General features: G+C 38.5%; 1 protein-coding gene across 4 annotated transcripts in view; it reads right to left on the bottom strand.

The window, feature by feature from the left end:
• RALGAPA2 (Ral GTPase activating protein catalytic subunit alpha 2) overlaps positions 1 to 18,834 on the bottom strand; it is a 291,465-nt gene that overhangs the window by 272,197 nt on the left and 434 nt on the right. The gene's annotated exons all lie outside the window — the stretch shown is intronic.

Raw genomic sequence — 18,834 nt, 5'->3', positions numbered from 1 at the left:
GCTGTACTCAACCCACAATAGACCCAATCCCAGGCAACCTGCAGCTAGAGGCAGAATGACTCCAGGCAATACAGATGAGTGAGAGAGAAAAATAGATGCTTGTTATATAGTAAGGCCTACATAAGCTGTGAAGTTTGGGTGGATTGTTACGCAACATTATTGTTGAAATACTGGTGGGGAAGAAGAAACTTGTCACGAAGCAGCTTCACTGGCCACGAGAGCCAGAAAGCCCATGAAGAGGCACCTCCAAGTATAACACATCAGCACCTCCCTTAAAGAAGGAAAAGCAGGGTGGCTCCATAGTGTAGTGGTCAGCACGTCTGCTTTACACACAGAAGGTCCTGGGTTTGCGCCCCAGGTAGAGCCACAGATCATACCCCAGGTGCACCAGCCCCTCCCCCGGTACACCAGGCCCCCCAAGTGCGCCGAGGGCACCAGGCCCCAAGTGCACGCTGCAAGAGCGTGTGGGAGGAGATGCTCTGCCTTCAGAGATTCAGTTCTTAAGGGAAAACGGCAACATCCATAGGTCAGGGGTAGAAGGGTGGGGGAGATTAAGAGAGGAAGCAAAAAAAAAAAAAAGGAAAAGCAGAAAAAAGGGATTAGAGGCTGCCCACAGATACAAACTTTCAGTCAACTGTGACATGTGCTAAGCAGCCTATAGGCAGGGACTCCTTTTCCTGACATGAGCCAGTAGGTTTTAGAACCTCCTGTATATGCAGGGCTGTGCCAAGGGCAGGTACATGACCTGGAGATTACCTAGTGAGGAGTTAAAGTTAACACAATGAAGCCCTTTCAAGACTCAGCAGGTAATCAGGTCATAAAACAGAAAGTATGCTGATTATGCTTCAACTTGAGAATAACACTTGTACCATCATCATTATTATTAAAGAGAAATTCACATCTGAAAAGTGAATATATAAACAGATCTAAAAATGTTCCCTGTACTGATTATATGCAAATACAAAATCTTCATGTGGATGAAAATACAAACTTACACAGCAGCTGAAAGGCTCCAGCCCCAGTGTATCAGGGTTCTGAAACATGAGATCTGGACAAAGATGTGATGGGGGAAGAGGATGAATTTAGAGATGTGCCTACTCATTCCCCAAAGTCAGCTGGCAGGTAAGAACACCTCACACTCCACCAGGTAAGGTTATAAGATTTCTTCAAAGCTTTAAGGACCAAAAGATCAAACTCCACTCTACAAAAACACTTTTTCTAATGCCATGGACACTTCGAATTTCAGAAAAACTCTCTCAAGTGCCATGTTTTCATCCATATCTACTTTTAGGTATAAACATCACTGGGTATATTTGATGTGGGATTACTCCTAGAGTCATCCAGAAGTTAAGTACTGTACTGAAGATAACTCTTACTCCACCCCACTCCACTGGAGTGATGGGAGGTCCTCCTCTTGCTCCGCCCAAGACACTCAGACCCTCCTCCGAACTTCCTCACCACAAACTGCTAAAACTCAAAAAGGAAACTGTAATTAGATGTGATAATGGGCCACACCCTAGGCACATACCAGGGAAGTTCCCTCAGGGCTTATACTCTGGTTTCCATCCATCTCCCTGAAAATCCAAGCTTCCCACATGACCCTGGCTCTATCACTTCCATACAGCTCTGGGCATCATCTAATCTCACCCCAGCTTCCTAACCACGGCCCTTTCCTCCCTATGTAAAATAAAGCTCACCATATCCCCTCTCCTCCACCACATCTCTAAAGGTTCCCTTTCCATTCTGGCTCTACCTGAAACCTGGCAGTCCCCTAGGAACACTGCTTCCCTGCAGACTGTCAGGTAAGCATTTCATTTCCTCTACACCCACACACACTTGGCCTAAAATGACCTAAATGTCCTCTCTGCTCACAGACTATAATATCCAGATTATTCTGATGCTCCCCTTTCACACACAAAATGCTTCTGTGCTGTTCACACCATCAGTCTAGACATCAACCAGCCTCACCAACCTGAGTTGTACACAGTCTTTCATTCACCCTTGCATGCTCTCAGGAAGATTTCCAGGCCTGGCTCACCGTCTTTCTCTCCATAATTCGTGCTGATTTCTACATTTATTTAAATGATGCCTGACTTCCTTATCGCTAATGAGGTTGTCCTCCACCTCCCAGGCCCAAAGTCATATCCTTGACCCAGTCATTACTTATAACCATCCCACCCCCAAGGTCTCCATTTCAATTCACCCTCCTTCCACCTGATATTTCTTATCTTTCCTGCTCACTCCTTCTAGAAACCTAATTCCAAACACTCTTCAACCCTCCTGGGTCCTTGACCCCACCATCTTGTCATAATTTATGATCCCCTCAATTCTTCACTTCTTTTTTTTTCCTAACCTAGTTTCCACAGCCCATTTTTTAAATCAGCCCTTTCATTGTCCCTCAGTCCTCTCCCTTTTCCCTTCCATAATATTTATTCAATAAAATCCCAGTCTCAGTTTCAACCTTGAATCAACAGAAAGTATTTATTTGAGCACAGAGTATGTGGTAGGTACAAAAGATTTTTTTTTTAATTGTTGTTTTAAATATTGAATATATGTGAAGGAATAAGTTTGTATATATGTAATTTATGATGTATAATAGTAAAACCAACACTTTAAACCCACCCATCCACCCAACCATCCAGGCCAATCAGACTTTTGTCCCACCCACTATGCTAAGGAGTTCCACACTGTTAATCCAATTTTCAGTCCCTTCCAGTGCCAACAGCTGCTATACAGTTACCAAGCACTACTAGCCTGGCCCAGCAGAAGGAAAAGACTAGTGCTCTCAGAATACTTTTGGAAACATGCTGGGGCCTAAACTATATATTCCTTTTAGCGTCACTGATAGTTGTTTCTTACACACATTACAGCTATGTTATACATACCAATTATACTGTTTTAATTTTTTAAAATTTTCCCTAAAAATATGCATATATTCAAAATTTTATCATAATCGAACGTTTATTTCCATAGGTGTTCTCCACAGCATTCAAACTAAAAAGTGAGAGTGGCCTGGAGCAGAAACTGCCTTCCCCCCAGCTCCCTCACCCCACCCTCCCCAACAAAGCCATGCCCTTTAGGGAGGTTGGCCCGTCCCCAACCAGCTCCAGGAGATGAAACCTGATGCTGCTCAACCAATTATGTAGGCAACATGCCTCTTGTCAGTGAAGAGTTTAGGCTCGAGCCTGTGACCCAACATTAGTCGATAAGAAATGGGAAGAATTCTGAGGGAGATGTCTGGAAAAGATAAACTGTTCTTAAAGGAACACAAAAAAGTATTTCCTTTTTCCTTGCCTTAGACAACAATGTTCTATCTGGGTGCAGTACTCGTAACAGCTGCTAGCATTTTGCCACTCTGAGGACAAACTTGCCACATTGAGGACACTAAGGACAGCAAAGCAGAGAGAGTCTGGACTATCGAGGTCACTAAACTGCTGAATTAGTTGACTCTGGGACCACCCTATCTCAGGACTGCTTTTTATAGGAGAAAAGAAAATGATTATTTATATTTATATTTGGGTTCTCTATTACCTACAACTAAAATATCCTTGTAGATACTGAAATAAAATCTGACAGTAGAAAAGGAAACAAATACTAGCATAATTGAAAAGATTATAAAAGTTACATTCATCCTACTTCATTTCCTAAGATATATTATTTTCATTTCCTTATATAAAATAAACTAGATGTAGAAAGTAAAATTCTTAGAAGTCAGAAAGATATCAACATTTTGTTATCTAGGGCTGACAGTCCATGTGTAAAGGTAATTCTGTATATACTCCAAATATCTAGAGCTAGAGTTTTAAAAAGTAGAGGTATTTTTATTTTAAACATTTTTGACACACTTATCTAATACAGGACTCTAAAACTTTGTTTTTATCAGAGATATCAAGTACCAATACAATAAAACACAATATATACACCAATGAAAAATAATGTTCAAATCAAATGTGTTTTATATATATTTTAATATATTCATTCATTCCTTTTTTTAGGAATCAAGTTTCATCAGACTTTTTCAGTCAATGAACAATTTCTTCTACTTTTCTTGATCTGAACTGGGGATAACCTATATTATAGTCAAAACCACTCACTAGGGAAAAAAGTCAGAGAAAGAAATAAAATAGATAAAGCATGAGATAAATGATGACATCTAAACCTCCATTTTCAGCAACTAAGGAAGCAGAAAAGTGGTGATGAGGGTAGAGAGAGCCAACTCACTTTAGCAAATAATTATTATTAATAATTATAATAAAAGCTTACAAAAGAGCTTTGTATATAATAACTCAAGTAAACTTTCAACAGCTCTGGTAAGCAGTTACTGTCTGTATTGCCAGTGAAAGGTCAGAGAGGTTAGGCCATTACCAGGACTCAAATCCAGGCAGTCAGGCTCTCACACTGCTCATCTAATTAAGTCAACATTAACAGAATGTAGTAAAGGATGTGCAGGAAAGCATAATTGGAAATACGATTTTTTAAAAGTACATAAGAGAGATCTGGTAGAAGTCACAGAACTAAATGGTTACGAAATCCAAAAGAGAACCTAGAAGTAGGTTTATTTAGGACACCAGAGCCAGCTTGCCAGGGGAATGACCTTCCTCCTGGGCAGGTAAAAAGAGTGGCCTATCTGTGAAATTAACTCACAGCAAAGAATGAAATAGCCTTCCCCAAAGAGCTCTCTTTACCTCCAGAAAATCATCATACTGTCCCCTACCCTGTCAGCAGTCACAAACACTGTCATATCTGCTGTATCCCATACACAAGAAACCAAAGACCCTTCTGGTTGCTGGGCAGCCACTCTTCTCACTCCCGGGCCACAATCTGGGAAGGCCTGAAACTCACGGCCTGAAGAATGGTGGTGGATAATTTGTTACTGAGTCCAATGGAACAAGATATGGCCATTCAAGTATAATGCAAGTCTTCAAATACCGATGTGGAAAATGTCCAAGGCATGTTAAGCCAAAACTATAATGTTAGACCATGTATAAGGACTATTCACATAAAACTGTGTTTATGTGTGTGCACATACAAGACAGAAAGCGAGAGCTAGAGAGAACTAAAGAGAGAAAACAATGCACATAAACAAAAGCAAGCATAGAAAGCATGTTTACCGAAATTTTATCAGCGGTTATCAGGAGACTGCAGAATTTGAAGAGCTTTTTCTCACTTAAATTATTTTTTTATTCATATTATTCAAATGTTTTTAATGAGTACACAAAACTTTATAACCAGAAAAAAACTATAAAGCTAATTTTCATTTGGGGAAAGAAAAAACTCCCCAAGTATTTCAAAAAGAGAAAATATCTGACTACCATAAAAGAGAACTCAGCGGACATAGCACCAGGTCATAATTTTCTACAAACTTGTCTTACTTTTCGACTCTGAGGAATACTCAAGATCCAAACAACATATAAAATAGTACCTTTGCCAAAACTAAAATGCCCTCAAAATAGCAAATAACTTAAATTTCCTCAGTCCAACATCGTAATCAAACTTCTTCTGTAATAATACATACATTGTACATAATGCCTTGTAATGACCTAGTTATAACAGACTTTTGCTATCTTTAGGGAAAGCTATGTTTCTCTAACTGTCATTTACTGAAAACTTTAAAAAAGTCAGAGCCAGGCGGGAAAAAAAATGTCTCTGTCCAGCCATTCAATAGCTTGCACTGAGTGGGAACAAGCAAATGTGTGACACCTCTAAATGCAAAAATGTGATGAAATTTCCAATCATGAGAAGATTCATTTACAATACTGGGTAGCCTTACACAGTGCTTAAACCTGGTATTGATTATCAACTACAAGAACAGAATCCCCTTCAGTGCACACTCAGCAACATTGGTTCATAAAAAGCACATGTCATCAATTAACACAGAGCCAAAGATCAAGACTCCCTCAGGCCTTTCCATTAAGTAACACAATATAAAACAAAAGTGGTTCTAATTTATCTGGGTACCTGAAACGGGGCCAGTCTGCAGCATTTGCTGCCTTTTGCAATAATTTGTACAGATAAATTAATATTGTACTGACCCATAATATTGTACTGAACATTTTCCTGTGTTCTTTTTCAGCTACTGGCAGATCCCCATTTTTTGTCAACGTCACAGGCACTTATTAGTGTATCTGCTCTTTGCCTCTGACTAGAATTTGGGGTAACATAGCAAGCCCATCTCTAAATTGTTACAAGCTGGGCCACTGTGTGGGCCCCATTACATGGCCTACTGCATTCCAGCTCTGCTGTCTCACTGGCCAGTGTTGTTCCTAACCTGTCTTCCTATCACTATTCATTGCTACAATCAGGAAGGACACAGGCATGTGTGCCCCATCTTCCTCAAAACCTGTGCCTGCTATGGCTGCCACAGCCACTCCTCTTCTCCAGCACCACTTCTTTCTCTTCCCTCTTTTGTCTCCAGTCACTGTTCAGTTTTGGGGCAAAGTATATGACTTTATATAAAGTAAGCCAAAGAAAGCTTTCTTAACAAGTAAGCTTGTGGTCAGAAAACCAATCTCTGGTAGGCTAGCCAAGCAAGTCTAGTCACCATGTGTGAACCTCAGTGATTCCTCTATACCTAAAGATCAGACCTAAAGATCTACTCATGTCACTCCCTTGCTCTTAGCTCCCCATCTCACTGAGGCCACCTGGTCTTACCCTTACTTTCCCTCTCACCCCAGCTCCTTTCCCTAACTCCCACTCCTCCAACTCTATTAACTTCCATGAGATTCCTGAGCCTATTAAGACTCAAAATATTTACACCTACTGTTCTCTCTTAGAATGCTACTACTCCCAGAAATAATCACAAAGTTGTTCCCCACTTAACCCAGGTATTGGCTGTAAATCCCTCTTCAGAGAGGCCTTCCTTCCCTGATATTGCTATCTAGACCAGCGCACACACGCCCTTATCAAACTTCATTTTTCTATAAACATTATCTGAAATTATATTATATATTTGTTTTTTATTTGTTTATTGTCCATCTGCCCTAATAGAATAATCTCATAAAGCTGAGATTCATTTGGTGCATAGCAGGTACTCAGTTACTATTTGTGGAATGACTTGAAATCAATACACATGGTTTAACCTAGACTCAAAGACTAGTCAATCCATTCATTTAAAAGGTAACCCTTACTTCCCTCAAATTATATAATCTTGAATATAACTCCTATAGTCTTAAGTAGAATTTACAGAATGTCATTTAAGGTTTTTTTGGTGATCTAGGATTATTAACACAAAAGTCAATGAATTTTACACCTTGTGGTATACATGGGCACAAGCAGAGAAATAAGCAGTGCTGTTTTGTGTGGAAATGCATCAGAAAGTCTTTCTAGAACTACTTTCTCAAAAGTATATGAGCCGGAACAAGAGTCAGTCAACAGAAACAGGGAAGTGATCCAGGCTGGCCAATTAAGAGTACCCCATCTCCCTCACTCAGTGATTGGTACAAGAATGGACACATGACCCCAATAGGGCCAATCAGAATGGTCTCAGGAACTGGGGTGGGCCCTATGGTAGGGGCCACACTGTTCTCAAGGGTCACTAGCATTCAGGGACCATTTCTCCTACACCTTGCAGAATCGGCCTGGGAATGAAGCAAAGGCACAGAAAACAAACACAGAATCAAGAGTAAAGAGGAGTATTCTCCACCAAAGGGGAGGTGGGAAAAAAGAAAGTAAACATCAGAATGGGTGAATGTCCCAGATACTATTTATAGCCCTGTCAACATTCATAGTTAAGGCCAAACATCCCCCTTAGACTAGCTGCATATGTCATTAAACTCCATCTTTTTTAGTTTGTTTGAGCTAGGTTTTTGCTACTTGCAACCAAGGGTCCTGACTAGTACGAATATGCTCTCAACACATACTATCATTCTGGTAGAACAAAATAATTAAGCAAAGCAAAAAATAAAAAATAAAAAATAAGCCCCGTTTGGTTACACACACACACATACACACAGGTGGTTGCAAGGGGCTAGCGGGAGGAAGGAATAAGAAGTAACCTGCTTAATTGTTACTTCTGTTGGGGAGATGAAAATGTTTTGGAACTAGATAGAGGTGGTGGTTGCACAACATTGTAAAAGTACTAAATGCCACTGAATTGTTCACTTTAAAATGGTTAATTTTACATTATGTGAAATTCGCTTCGATAAAAAATTTAAACATACAAATAATGCTGTAATGCATTTCTTACAGAGTCTTTAAATACATCCATCATAGAGGAAACTGGATCAAATGATATGCAAATTTTTAAGACCAATGATACATATCAACAAATTACTTTCCAAAAAGATCATACCAAATTATAGGTCTATCAAAGGTGTGATGGAGAGCTAACATAGTCTATTATTAGGGGAAAAAAAGAGAATAGCAACTTTGCTAATATAATAGGTAAATACATCCTAATCTGTAAATTCATATGTCTTAGATTATTACTGAAAAATGACATTTAAAACACTGGATCCTAACATTTCTTCATTTGTAACTTACATATACATGTATTTTGAACATTTATTTATTATCATTTTTCCTATTAATATGTAGGAATCCTTTATATACTGAGAATAAATAGCTATTTCCTCCCCTATAAGTTTCAAATATTTTTCTAGTTCATATTTACCTTTTGAGTTAAAGATGATGTGTCTATTTGTCTAAGTATTTATTTCTGGAGCAGAGAGAGAAATGGAAACATTCTCTGAAAAAATAAATATCTACAATATGATACACATACACACAAGCACAGAGAAAAACTAAGTGATACTTTACTTTCCCTCCAGGAATTTAGCATAAGCTCTCTTACATCAAGCCTCTCTGGCCCAAACACATCCTCATTTTATCAGATATAAAATCCATGGAATAAAGAGGTCAGCATCGTTTGCACCAGAAACATGACCAGACAGAAATAAAATACATCAATCCCTTTAAAAAATTTAAAAGAAGCAAAGTACGTAACCAGTTCCCCTTTCTTTGCATGAAGTCTGGAAAATATTAACAAAAATTTCATTGAAAGAATTTTCACCACTAGTTATAAAAGGTCTTTTTGGGGGGGATGGTGACTCAGTTTTTGTTTTTGTAAATTTAAAATTTTACAATAGTGTCCTTCCAATTTTGTTTCCATGAAAGAATATCAGGTACTTGCTTAAACTTCACTCAAGCCTGTCTGAATTCACCAACAACTCTATGACCTTCCTGCTGCCTTCTCTCCACATCCCGGTAACGGTATTCCCACTTTTCTCCCTCTTGTCCAGAGAAATAGTCCTTTCTTACAACTATTCCCTTTGAAATCCAAGGGGTGGGTCTGATAATGAGGGCATCTACACAAGGGAGAAGGTTAAAGAGCTCTTTCAGGAGACCTTAATTCATGTCTTAATCTTTATTTTATGATGGGAACTTCTGGCTGGTTAAAACAATCTTTGGGGCAGGAAAGTTTTAGGAATTTTTCAAAACATCCACATAGGTGGCTGCTACTCCCCCACAGGCTTGGATCCATCCATTTAGAAATCACATTTTTTAAAAATAGTTACGTGTTCCAGACTTGGATTTCAAGCTCTGGCATGCCCAATGCTGTGTACAACGCCTGGCACATGGTTGGTTAGATAAAAATTAACTTAATAAATAAGGGCACTCTGGAGCCAGCTGCCTGAGTTCAAATCCTGACTCTGTCATTTACTAGCTGTGTAACCTTGAACAAGGTTCTTAACCTTTCAGTGTCTTACCTGCAAAATGGGGATAATGATATTACCATCCCACTTGGCAGCATTAAATGAGTTAATAAATGTAAAAGTATTTCTGGCAGTGCTTGGCACAAAGAAAGTGATGATTAAATGCTAATTATTATTATTATGAATAAAAAAGTATGTTACCAAGATGAATCAAGATGAACAAGAAGGTCTTCATGTTCTCAATGTACTTATCATTTAGTCGGAGAGATAAGACAGAAACACAAATAAGAATAACACAAAGCCAAAGGCTATAAATGCCAAATGAGAAGTACAGAATGCTATGGGAATTCTGAGGGAAGATCATCTCAGGGCAAAGGGACAAAGAAAGCTTATGTGGAAGGTGTAATGTGCTTGTGCTGTCTCCTGGCAGAATTTTAGGTGGCAGGATGGGCAACACCTTCTGGGGAAAGAGATGGTATATTAGTTTGGGTTCTCTGAGAAGCAGACACCAAGAGAGGCTTAGACATACAAGAGGTTAATTGGGAAAACTATATATAGGGTTAAAGGGAAAGACCTGAGAAGGCAGAGAGAGGCTTCAGACCACAATGCATGCCTGACCCCTGTGAAAGAGACAGGGAAGAAAGGAGGGATGAGGAGGAAGAGTCTCACACATCAACACAGTCTGAGAAAGTCCTGGCCAGGGCACTGGGGAGTTCTCAAGCCAAAGCTACCCTTCAAAGGCACCAGGGTCACACAGGAATGGGCTGCATTAGTAGTCCTGCTTGCTCAGTAACTGGCTAGGAGTAGCCCAAGAGAAGCTTAGATTTGGCTAAAAAGTGGTGGTGAATCAAGGGCAGCACTGGAGCTATCAGTCAATATGCTTCCCACAGCAGATCTAAGTGGCACATTCTCATGGCTCCCACAGTCAGGCACAAGCAATGTCACTAGTACCTTATGTATCCTTATGGTTGAGTTCAATAAATATATGCTGCCGCTTAAAATCAAACACAAAACAATATCAACGGGCTCCTTATCTTTTTCAAAAGGGATTTTTTAAAAACTAAACCACAATTGCAATAGCGAAATCAAAGTACATATATAATGTCAAAGATTACAACTAAATGTGTTCAACATTTTCCAGATGTGGTTTCAGTTTCTAAAACAATATAGAAGACATAAAAATGAATATGAAAATCTCTTTTCTAAAAATAAAAGTTAAAATCCTGAAATGAGGATTCAGAACTAACCCAGAAACAAAGCTCTACTAAGAATCTAGAAGACAAATCCTTTATGAACATAAATCCTTTATGAACTGGTTGCTTAAGGCAACAATTTGATCAAATGAGAATATGAAAAAAAAAATTTTACAAAAGTACAAAGTGAAATATGAATATGATAAATCAATAGTTAAATCTTATGTGGGTTAAGTCACATTTAAGGAAGACTGGAGAAAATCAAAATTACCCTTAAATGCTAGAGCCACATCCAACAGGAGAGATATTCCCACAGTAAGAAGTATGAAGGAAAGAGGACCACAGAGGACACAGCAAATTCTCTTATCCCATCTTATGTCACTATGGGGCACAAAGTCAATAAGTGGAAGGACAGGCAACATCTGCACTACTTTAAACTGTCCTCGTTATATATACATTTCTCCATTCTGGCCAAGCATTTAATACATAAGCTAATGCATTTATGAGATTACTTCCCAAAAGAACAACAAAAAATCTTAGATTATAATATTTCCTTTATTTTAAGGAAATAAGGGAGCAAAGCATACTCACTCAGTTCCTATCACTACGCAAGTGAGAAAACTGACTCAGTAATTCACTTTACCTCCTACCTTTACAAAGAGAAGCTATCTCATGAGAGCTCCTTCCACATCCCTGTTGTCCAGCACACCATTCTAGCTTCCTCCGAGTGACCTCAGAGGAAGAAGTGCTCCTCTTGTCAAGCCTGATCTCCTGCCCCACATTCTTGATCCCACTGTAGATCACGCTCTTCTCCATTTTTATCCCCTTTCTCTCTATTATTAATTTGCTCTTTTATTAGTCCCTTTTCCTGAATATAAACTGGAATTCCTCCAGGTGTTAAAAAATATTAAAATCGTATCTATGTGTATGTACACACATGCTCACACAAACACTCACATACCCACCTATCCTTGATCTGGAATTTCCCTTTCTCTTCCTGGCATATTAATCTGTACTCTTTCTGTTGCAAGACCCAGAAATACAACTCAAGCACCTAAAGTACAAACAGGGTGTTACCAGAACCCTGTTTTTGAGAAGCTCAGGGGTGGAGATGGCACAGACATGGTGGAACCCCTCGACTCACACAGGGTCCACTGGGCTCTTCTCACTCTCCATCTCACCATTCTGCCTCCCTCTGAGTATGAATTCAATTTGAGGCAGGTACTCTCCACATGGGGAGAGAGATGAACATCTGCAACCCAAGCTACATCATCATGGTTTGCAATCCAGAAGGGTGGAAGCCTTGGTCTCCTGGCATCTACTGTTTCAAATTTGAGAGAGACTAGGACTCCTTCACCACGCACTGAGGGAAGACATCAGATTTGGCTCTGTCCTCTGCTTAAAACTCTTCCCCAGATTCCCACCATCTACCCACACCACAGGAGAAAAGTCACTGTACACTTAGCTCTATGGTGGCCATACCATTACCTTTGCACAAGCTCCTCTCTCTATAGTCCCCTCAGCCCCAACTTGTCCACCTGAGAAACTCCTGTATTCATTATTCCAAATCCACCTCAGACACAATCTCCCTCAGGGCACACTGGCAACCCCACCAAGAATCCCTTCTGTCCCTCCTCCTCTGCACCACCTCTATAGCTGCATCCCACTTCACTGAGGCACTAACATCCCTGTAGTAAATATAGTTGTTTACATATCTGTCTCTCCTACCAAACAGTAAATCTTGGGCTTGTGTATTATTGATCTCTAAAGACACAGCCCTACAGAACACACAACATGCAGTTTTGTGAAACTGCATTTTTTTAAAAACAATCCAAGAACAGGTGTTTACTACATTTATATATTATTTTTAATTTTGCTGTATAGTAACTTATATTCCTTCTTTTAAAAACAATTTTAAAATTTAAATTGAATCAATTTAAGTCAACTTTTTATTTTAAATAAATAATTCTCTACAGTTTTATCTATGGCACTCAGTTTGGAGCCTAAAGATCAATACTCTAAATAGCTGGTAGAAGTATTTATTCCCCTCTGCAAACACAGCGCTTACAAACAAAATAAAAATACAAATTATAAAAGCTGATATCAAAATATTCTGGACCTACCAATTGTCTCTATTCCCAGAATAAAAGGTGGAAGCCAACTTTTTTCAGTTATCTCAAACAACACATCTGAGCTCAATCAGACTTTTATCCCAGGTTCACCTTTCTCACATCAGAAGTCTAGACAATCTCAAGTCCTAGAAACATGGATGGTGTGTTTGCGTTACACATGTGTCCAAAGTTCACTTTACATGCCAGAGGTTGCATATATAAAATGTTAAAATTGATGAAAAAATAGCAAAGGGGATATTATGGCAAAATCACTTTGCTTCAAACAAGGTCAACTGAAAGAGGCCATAATAAGATTGCCTGAAGAGTCTGAAATTACACCTGCCAGCTTTGTTCTAGTTGTAAAGTGTCCATGTAACAAATTGGAAGTTACAAAATAGTTATGGAGATATGAAGTATAGCATAGGGAATACAGTCAATAATAATATAATAACTACATATAGTGCCAAGTGCATACTAGACTAATCGGGGAATCATTTTGTAAATTATATAAACGTCTAACCGCATGCTATACACCTGAAACCAATAAAAAATAATACTGTCAACTTTAATTGAAAAAAAAAATTAAAAAATCAATAAAATCAACTGTCCACATGGCACTAATGTCCATGCAAATATTCCACCACCTTCTAGGCCTGCTGAGGGCACGAAGAAGTTCATGAACACAAAAAATAGGAGTCTTTTTTGAGCCATGTTCAAATCAAATATTGCCTCAAGTCTCTCTAGAAGACCATGGTAAAAGAGAACAGGAAGAGAGCAGCAAAGCAATATTTTTGGGAAACATACAAAATCTGGTGGGCTTTCATTTATACATTAACGGTCATTCTGGTGGGTAAATATATTTTCTAGTAGGTAAATATGCCTTTGAGTCTGAAAATCAGCAAAAGCACAACATGGGTTTTATAATCATATGAATCCCATCTCTGCCACTTATCATCTGGGAGTTGGTAGACAAGTAGTTACTGACACTGAGCCTCAGTTTCCTCATCTGTAGATTGAGAGTAGGAACACTACCTTCATCCTTGGTTGTGGGGAGATAGAGTAATAAAAAAACATATCATTGTTTTCTATCCTCTCATTAAGCTCCAGACCTGATGTCCTACAACCTCCTAGACATTTCCATTTAGATCTTGCTTTTTTCTCTAAGTCAACACACATAATATCAAACTCATCTTCCCCTGTCATTAGCCAGGATCTCCTCCCAACAATTCTGGTTCTATCCATGACACTCCCATTCTCCCAAACAACTAACACCAATTATCAAATTATAAAAATGTGTTTATTGCTAGTCAGATTACAATGGTAGTTTCGATCCTTGCTGCTGGCAGGGCCAATGGGAACAACACTTAGGAAAGCACTGTGAATCAAGTCATAAACATGCTTAAACCCAGCAACTTGATTTCAGTGGAATCTATACTAAGGTTATAATGCAAAATATAGAAAAAAACTGCTTTCTAATGTTTACAGCAGTGTTATTTCTATCAGAGAAAGAAAGAGAGAAGAGCAGGGAGAAGGAAGAAAACAATTTTAGCATCCAAGAAATGGTAAATTAAATTATGGCGTATAGTCTCAACAAATGTTTTAATAAATGTTTTAATTAATGAAAGGAACAAAACATAGGGAAATGCTAATATTAAAAAAGTCTAAAAGGCAACATTTAAAATTGTAAATGAACTTAAAGCAACAGATGCAGAAAAGGAAATACACCAAAATGTTCTATATTGCTCTATCAATATAGACAGCATTTCTCAGAGACTTATTCTGTCCTTTCTGGTTCCAAAAATTTGGTCCAAACCCTGCTGTCACTTGATTTGACTTGACTGTGGCCTGTGATGCCAAACATCTTTTCTTTCAGATTACTTACTCCTCACCTAGCTTCTGCAAACTTCACTTTCATTACTTAGCTCAGAGGATCACTCCCGCTGCAGTGGTCCTTTATAATCCAAACCCACCTCTCCATTAATGGAACCTCTTATTTCATGCCCTCATCATTTGTCTGTTCCGACATTGCTTGTGTTCAGTGCCACCCCTCCCATCAGCCCCAATACATTTTTCCTGGCCCTGCTGGCGGAGAGAAAGTTTTCAAATCTTATCATCTAGCCTGCTAAGAATTCTCCAAAAAGGTCCTCTCACCTGCAGGATAAGATCTGAGCTGCTAATTCAGGCAAACAATACCCTTTCTAACCTAACCCCAAACCTGCATCAGCTTCTCCCAATCAGGCTACCTACTCCTTTCCTCCCCCGTAATTCCCCCCAGTTCAACTCACTGCCCTGCCCCTAATCCTGGCCTACACAGTACTATAGGTACTTATCTGACACTGTAGATGGCCTCAGGGCCAGGGTTCTAGCACCCGCCTCTTCTCAGTGCCCAACCTTACCCTCACCACTCCCCCACTGGGCACAAGGAAGAAGCAAGCTGGTATTCCTCACCGTCCCACATCATTGCCAAGTATATTTCTACCACCAGCTCTTTCACCTTTCCTTAGCCAAAATTGCCTTCCCCCACAACTTTCCCAAATTCTAACCCTGCTCTGTCCAGTATGTAGCCACTAGCCACAAATGGCTACTGAGCAAATGCGGCTAGTCTGAGATGTGCTGTATGTGTATAATACACATCGGATTTCAAAGACTTGGTATAAAAAATATGTAAAAAAAATTAATATTTTATTTTGATTACCTTTTGACATCATATATATTAAATACACGGTGTCAAATAAAATATATTAAAGTTAATTTCACTTGTCTCTTTTTACTTTTTTAAATGTGGCTACTAGAAAATTTTAAATTACACATGTGGTTCACATTATATTTTTATTGGACAGAGCTAATTTAACCATTCTTCAGGGTCCAGCATGAATAAAACCTCCTTCAAGATTCCCCTATCTTTGTGCCATTCTTAATGATCTCTTTTGCCCCCTTGAAATCCTACAATGGAGTCTACCATATAAGCAACTAATTACATAACACATTATTGTTTACTATTACACTTATTCTTCTTTCTATAACAATGCCATTTATATATCCTATTTTGAGACTCACTAGGCACTCAACTTTTAATGCAATATGAAATCTTTGTTGGAGCAAGATAGCAATACACAGTATATTTTCTGTTTTTGTTTTATTTTGTTTGCTCATTTACTTTCCCAATAATAATTGCAACAGGATTGAGAGAACAGGAAGTCGGAGGACCTAATAACTTTCTTCTTCTTCTAACATAATACATATAGACCACTTAGTACATGGCTCGGCCCCTTGTAAGACCTGCCTGTGCCTCAGTTTCTCCTTCTGTAAAATAAAGCTAATAATATCAGGCCACTCTACAATATATAGCCAGGTCAAAGTAGCTAAGCAAGTTCTAATTGGAGTCATTACCACAATACTAAGAAATATTATACTTTTCAGAGCTAATTGTGTTTTTCAGCCAATTGTCTTAAAAACAGACTATTTTTATGAAGAAATAGATAGTTCCCTCACCCAATTATCAAAATAAGAGTGAGGGAACTATCTATTAAAATGCTTGTTCTATCCTATTAATGATTGGAGAGGAAACTGTTAAATGCCTACTCTACTAAAACAGATTATATATCATACTCAAAATAACCCTTACAAGGCAGACATCACCATACACATTTTATGCAGTAGAGAAACTGATGTTCAAAAACAGGCTAAGTAACTAGCCCAAAGTCAGGCAGCTTTGCTGCAAATCCAGGTCAGCGGTATCATCTTTGTATGTAAAAAATGGCATCTTTATTATCATTTGAAAATAAAATGTGAAAGAGTATTATATAAATATACAAATAAAAATACAATAATAATGTCTAAACATTTCCTACAAATCATTTTCTTGATCTTGGTTAACTCCCATCTTTCAGATCAAGAGACTTTTTTTCTAAGTAGACTTTTTCTTAAAGTAGCAAACAAATAGAGTATGTGATGTGGTAGGAACTAGTACATTAAAGTACTATTTTTCTTTAAAGTCTTTAAAGCACAGTTTACATTAAACATTGTGACTAGAATTCTTCAGACACATTTACAAAAATCTAGTCCTATGAATAAAGATTACAGTAATAAAGTAAATGAGGCCATTCCACAAACAAATGCATCAACAAAAAACAACGTACACCTAAGGAAGTATCAAAGAACTCCATGTTACACAACTGAAGTCATAATGAGCTCAATGAAATGATTAAAAAAAATGTTCCTCAAAATAAGATATACATAAAATGAAACCACAATTACACAGCCTTGAAAACTTTCTCAGAATGGTAACAATGTACTATGTATCTCTAAGAAACCAAACTGATCTAGGTTTAATTGATTCTGCCTTTACAAAATGTAGCCAACTTAATCCTGTAGACTTGTATAGAATGAAAGTTCAAATTCTCTACTACAGAAAAAGTCCCAAAGTATCAAATGCTTTAAAATACTGCTTAACTCTCCTTTATCAAAAATGTTCCTGCAGTAGGTGTTAATCAGTCACTACTAAGAACTCTGCACAATGCAACATGTGTGTGCATAGTATTTTACTACAGGAAGTAGAAAGTTCAGTTTACCAAGAACACCACATTTCACTTTCAAAGGTCTTGAAAACTAATCCCTCTAACAGTAATTTACATTTCGTTCCAAACTGAAGATTTCATTTCAAACTGAACAAGACAGTATAATCTTAAGGAATCTAAGATTGTGAAGAACTTCACTTGGCAAAACCAGAGTGTGTGTGTGTGTCTGCGCGCGCGTGTGCACACGTGTGTATGTGTGTGAGTGTGTGTGTTTTCCCTTTAGAATTAGTCACAGAATATAAATAGAAATAATTTGCAATTTTTAATCTTATGAACAAGATCGTTATTTAAAATTTTCACATATAAAATAAATTATTTTATGCCATATTTCCTCAAGAAACAAACATTAAGACTATGTGCCCTAAATTAGGTGATTTTTGCTCACTTTAAGAATAAAACTGACTTCTAGAAGAAAATATAAGGTGTCCTTTTCTCAGCTCGTAAATACACAAAGTCTGTCTATAGATAGCAAAGATATTCTCATCCTAAACAAAAGACTAAGAAAATAGAAAACAAAACATAGTATAGCAAACCAGCTACAAATCACATGCAGCAGGTGACAGGAAGCCTTATGGACGCTTCGCAACCACAGAGGTGAGCTTCATCACAGGTCAACTGCAGGCCCACTTGGGCTCTGAAAAACCTCCACCCAGCATTCTCATAAAAACGGAAGAAGGCATATAACCACCACTGTCTTCTTGGCAATAAAGGAGAAGCAGCTTCCTTGAACGCAGGAAAGTCACCCCTCCCTCCAAGCAGACACAAGGAGCCTCTATTACACCAAGGACACAAAGAAACTGAAGAAGCCAGACCCAAAATAAAGAAAAAATTTAAAAGAGGGGCATGGAAATAATACAGTGTAATTAAATGTATTCTGGTACCACATGGAGTCTCAGTCTATTTGAGGACTCAGCCTCAAAAGTAAAAATAAAATTTAAAAGAGGAAAGGGGAGCGAAAGAGAAGACCGTTCAATTAAGTCCGTGCTAGAAATACTTGGGGTCTCAGTCTACTTAGGGTCTCGGACTAAAAACTTAACATTAAAAAACGGGAGGGAAAATGACATTTCAAAAATGCGTGTGCTAGGACCACTTGGGCTCTAGTATTTGCTGGGGAAAGGACAGTCACGCTGTGCTCTGCCTCGAGGTTACCTAGTGAGAATTTGGGGTAAGTTTACACGGAAGGGCGACAGGGCAGTGCCCGATTTCTGGGGAACAATACCGAGACCACGGCACTAGGTCTGATGCCTCGCCCTCCCTCCCCCCGCCCCCCCGCCCCCCCGCCCCAACACGGCCTCGGCAT

This window comes from Pteropus medius, unplaced genomic scaffold (assembly GCF_902729225.1).
Source record: "Pteropus medius unplaced genomic scaffold, Ma_sr-lr_union100, whole genome shotgun sequence".
Classification (NCBI taxonomy): Eukaryota; Metazoa; Chordata; class Mammalia; order Chiroptera; family Pteropodidae; genus Pteropus; species Pteropus medius.
The sequence above is the reverse complement of the archived record's forward strand: the minus strand, read 5'-3'. Positions and strand labels throughout refer to the sequence as shown.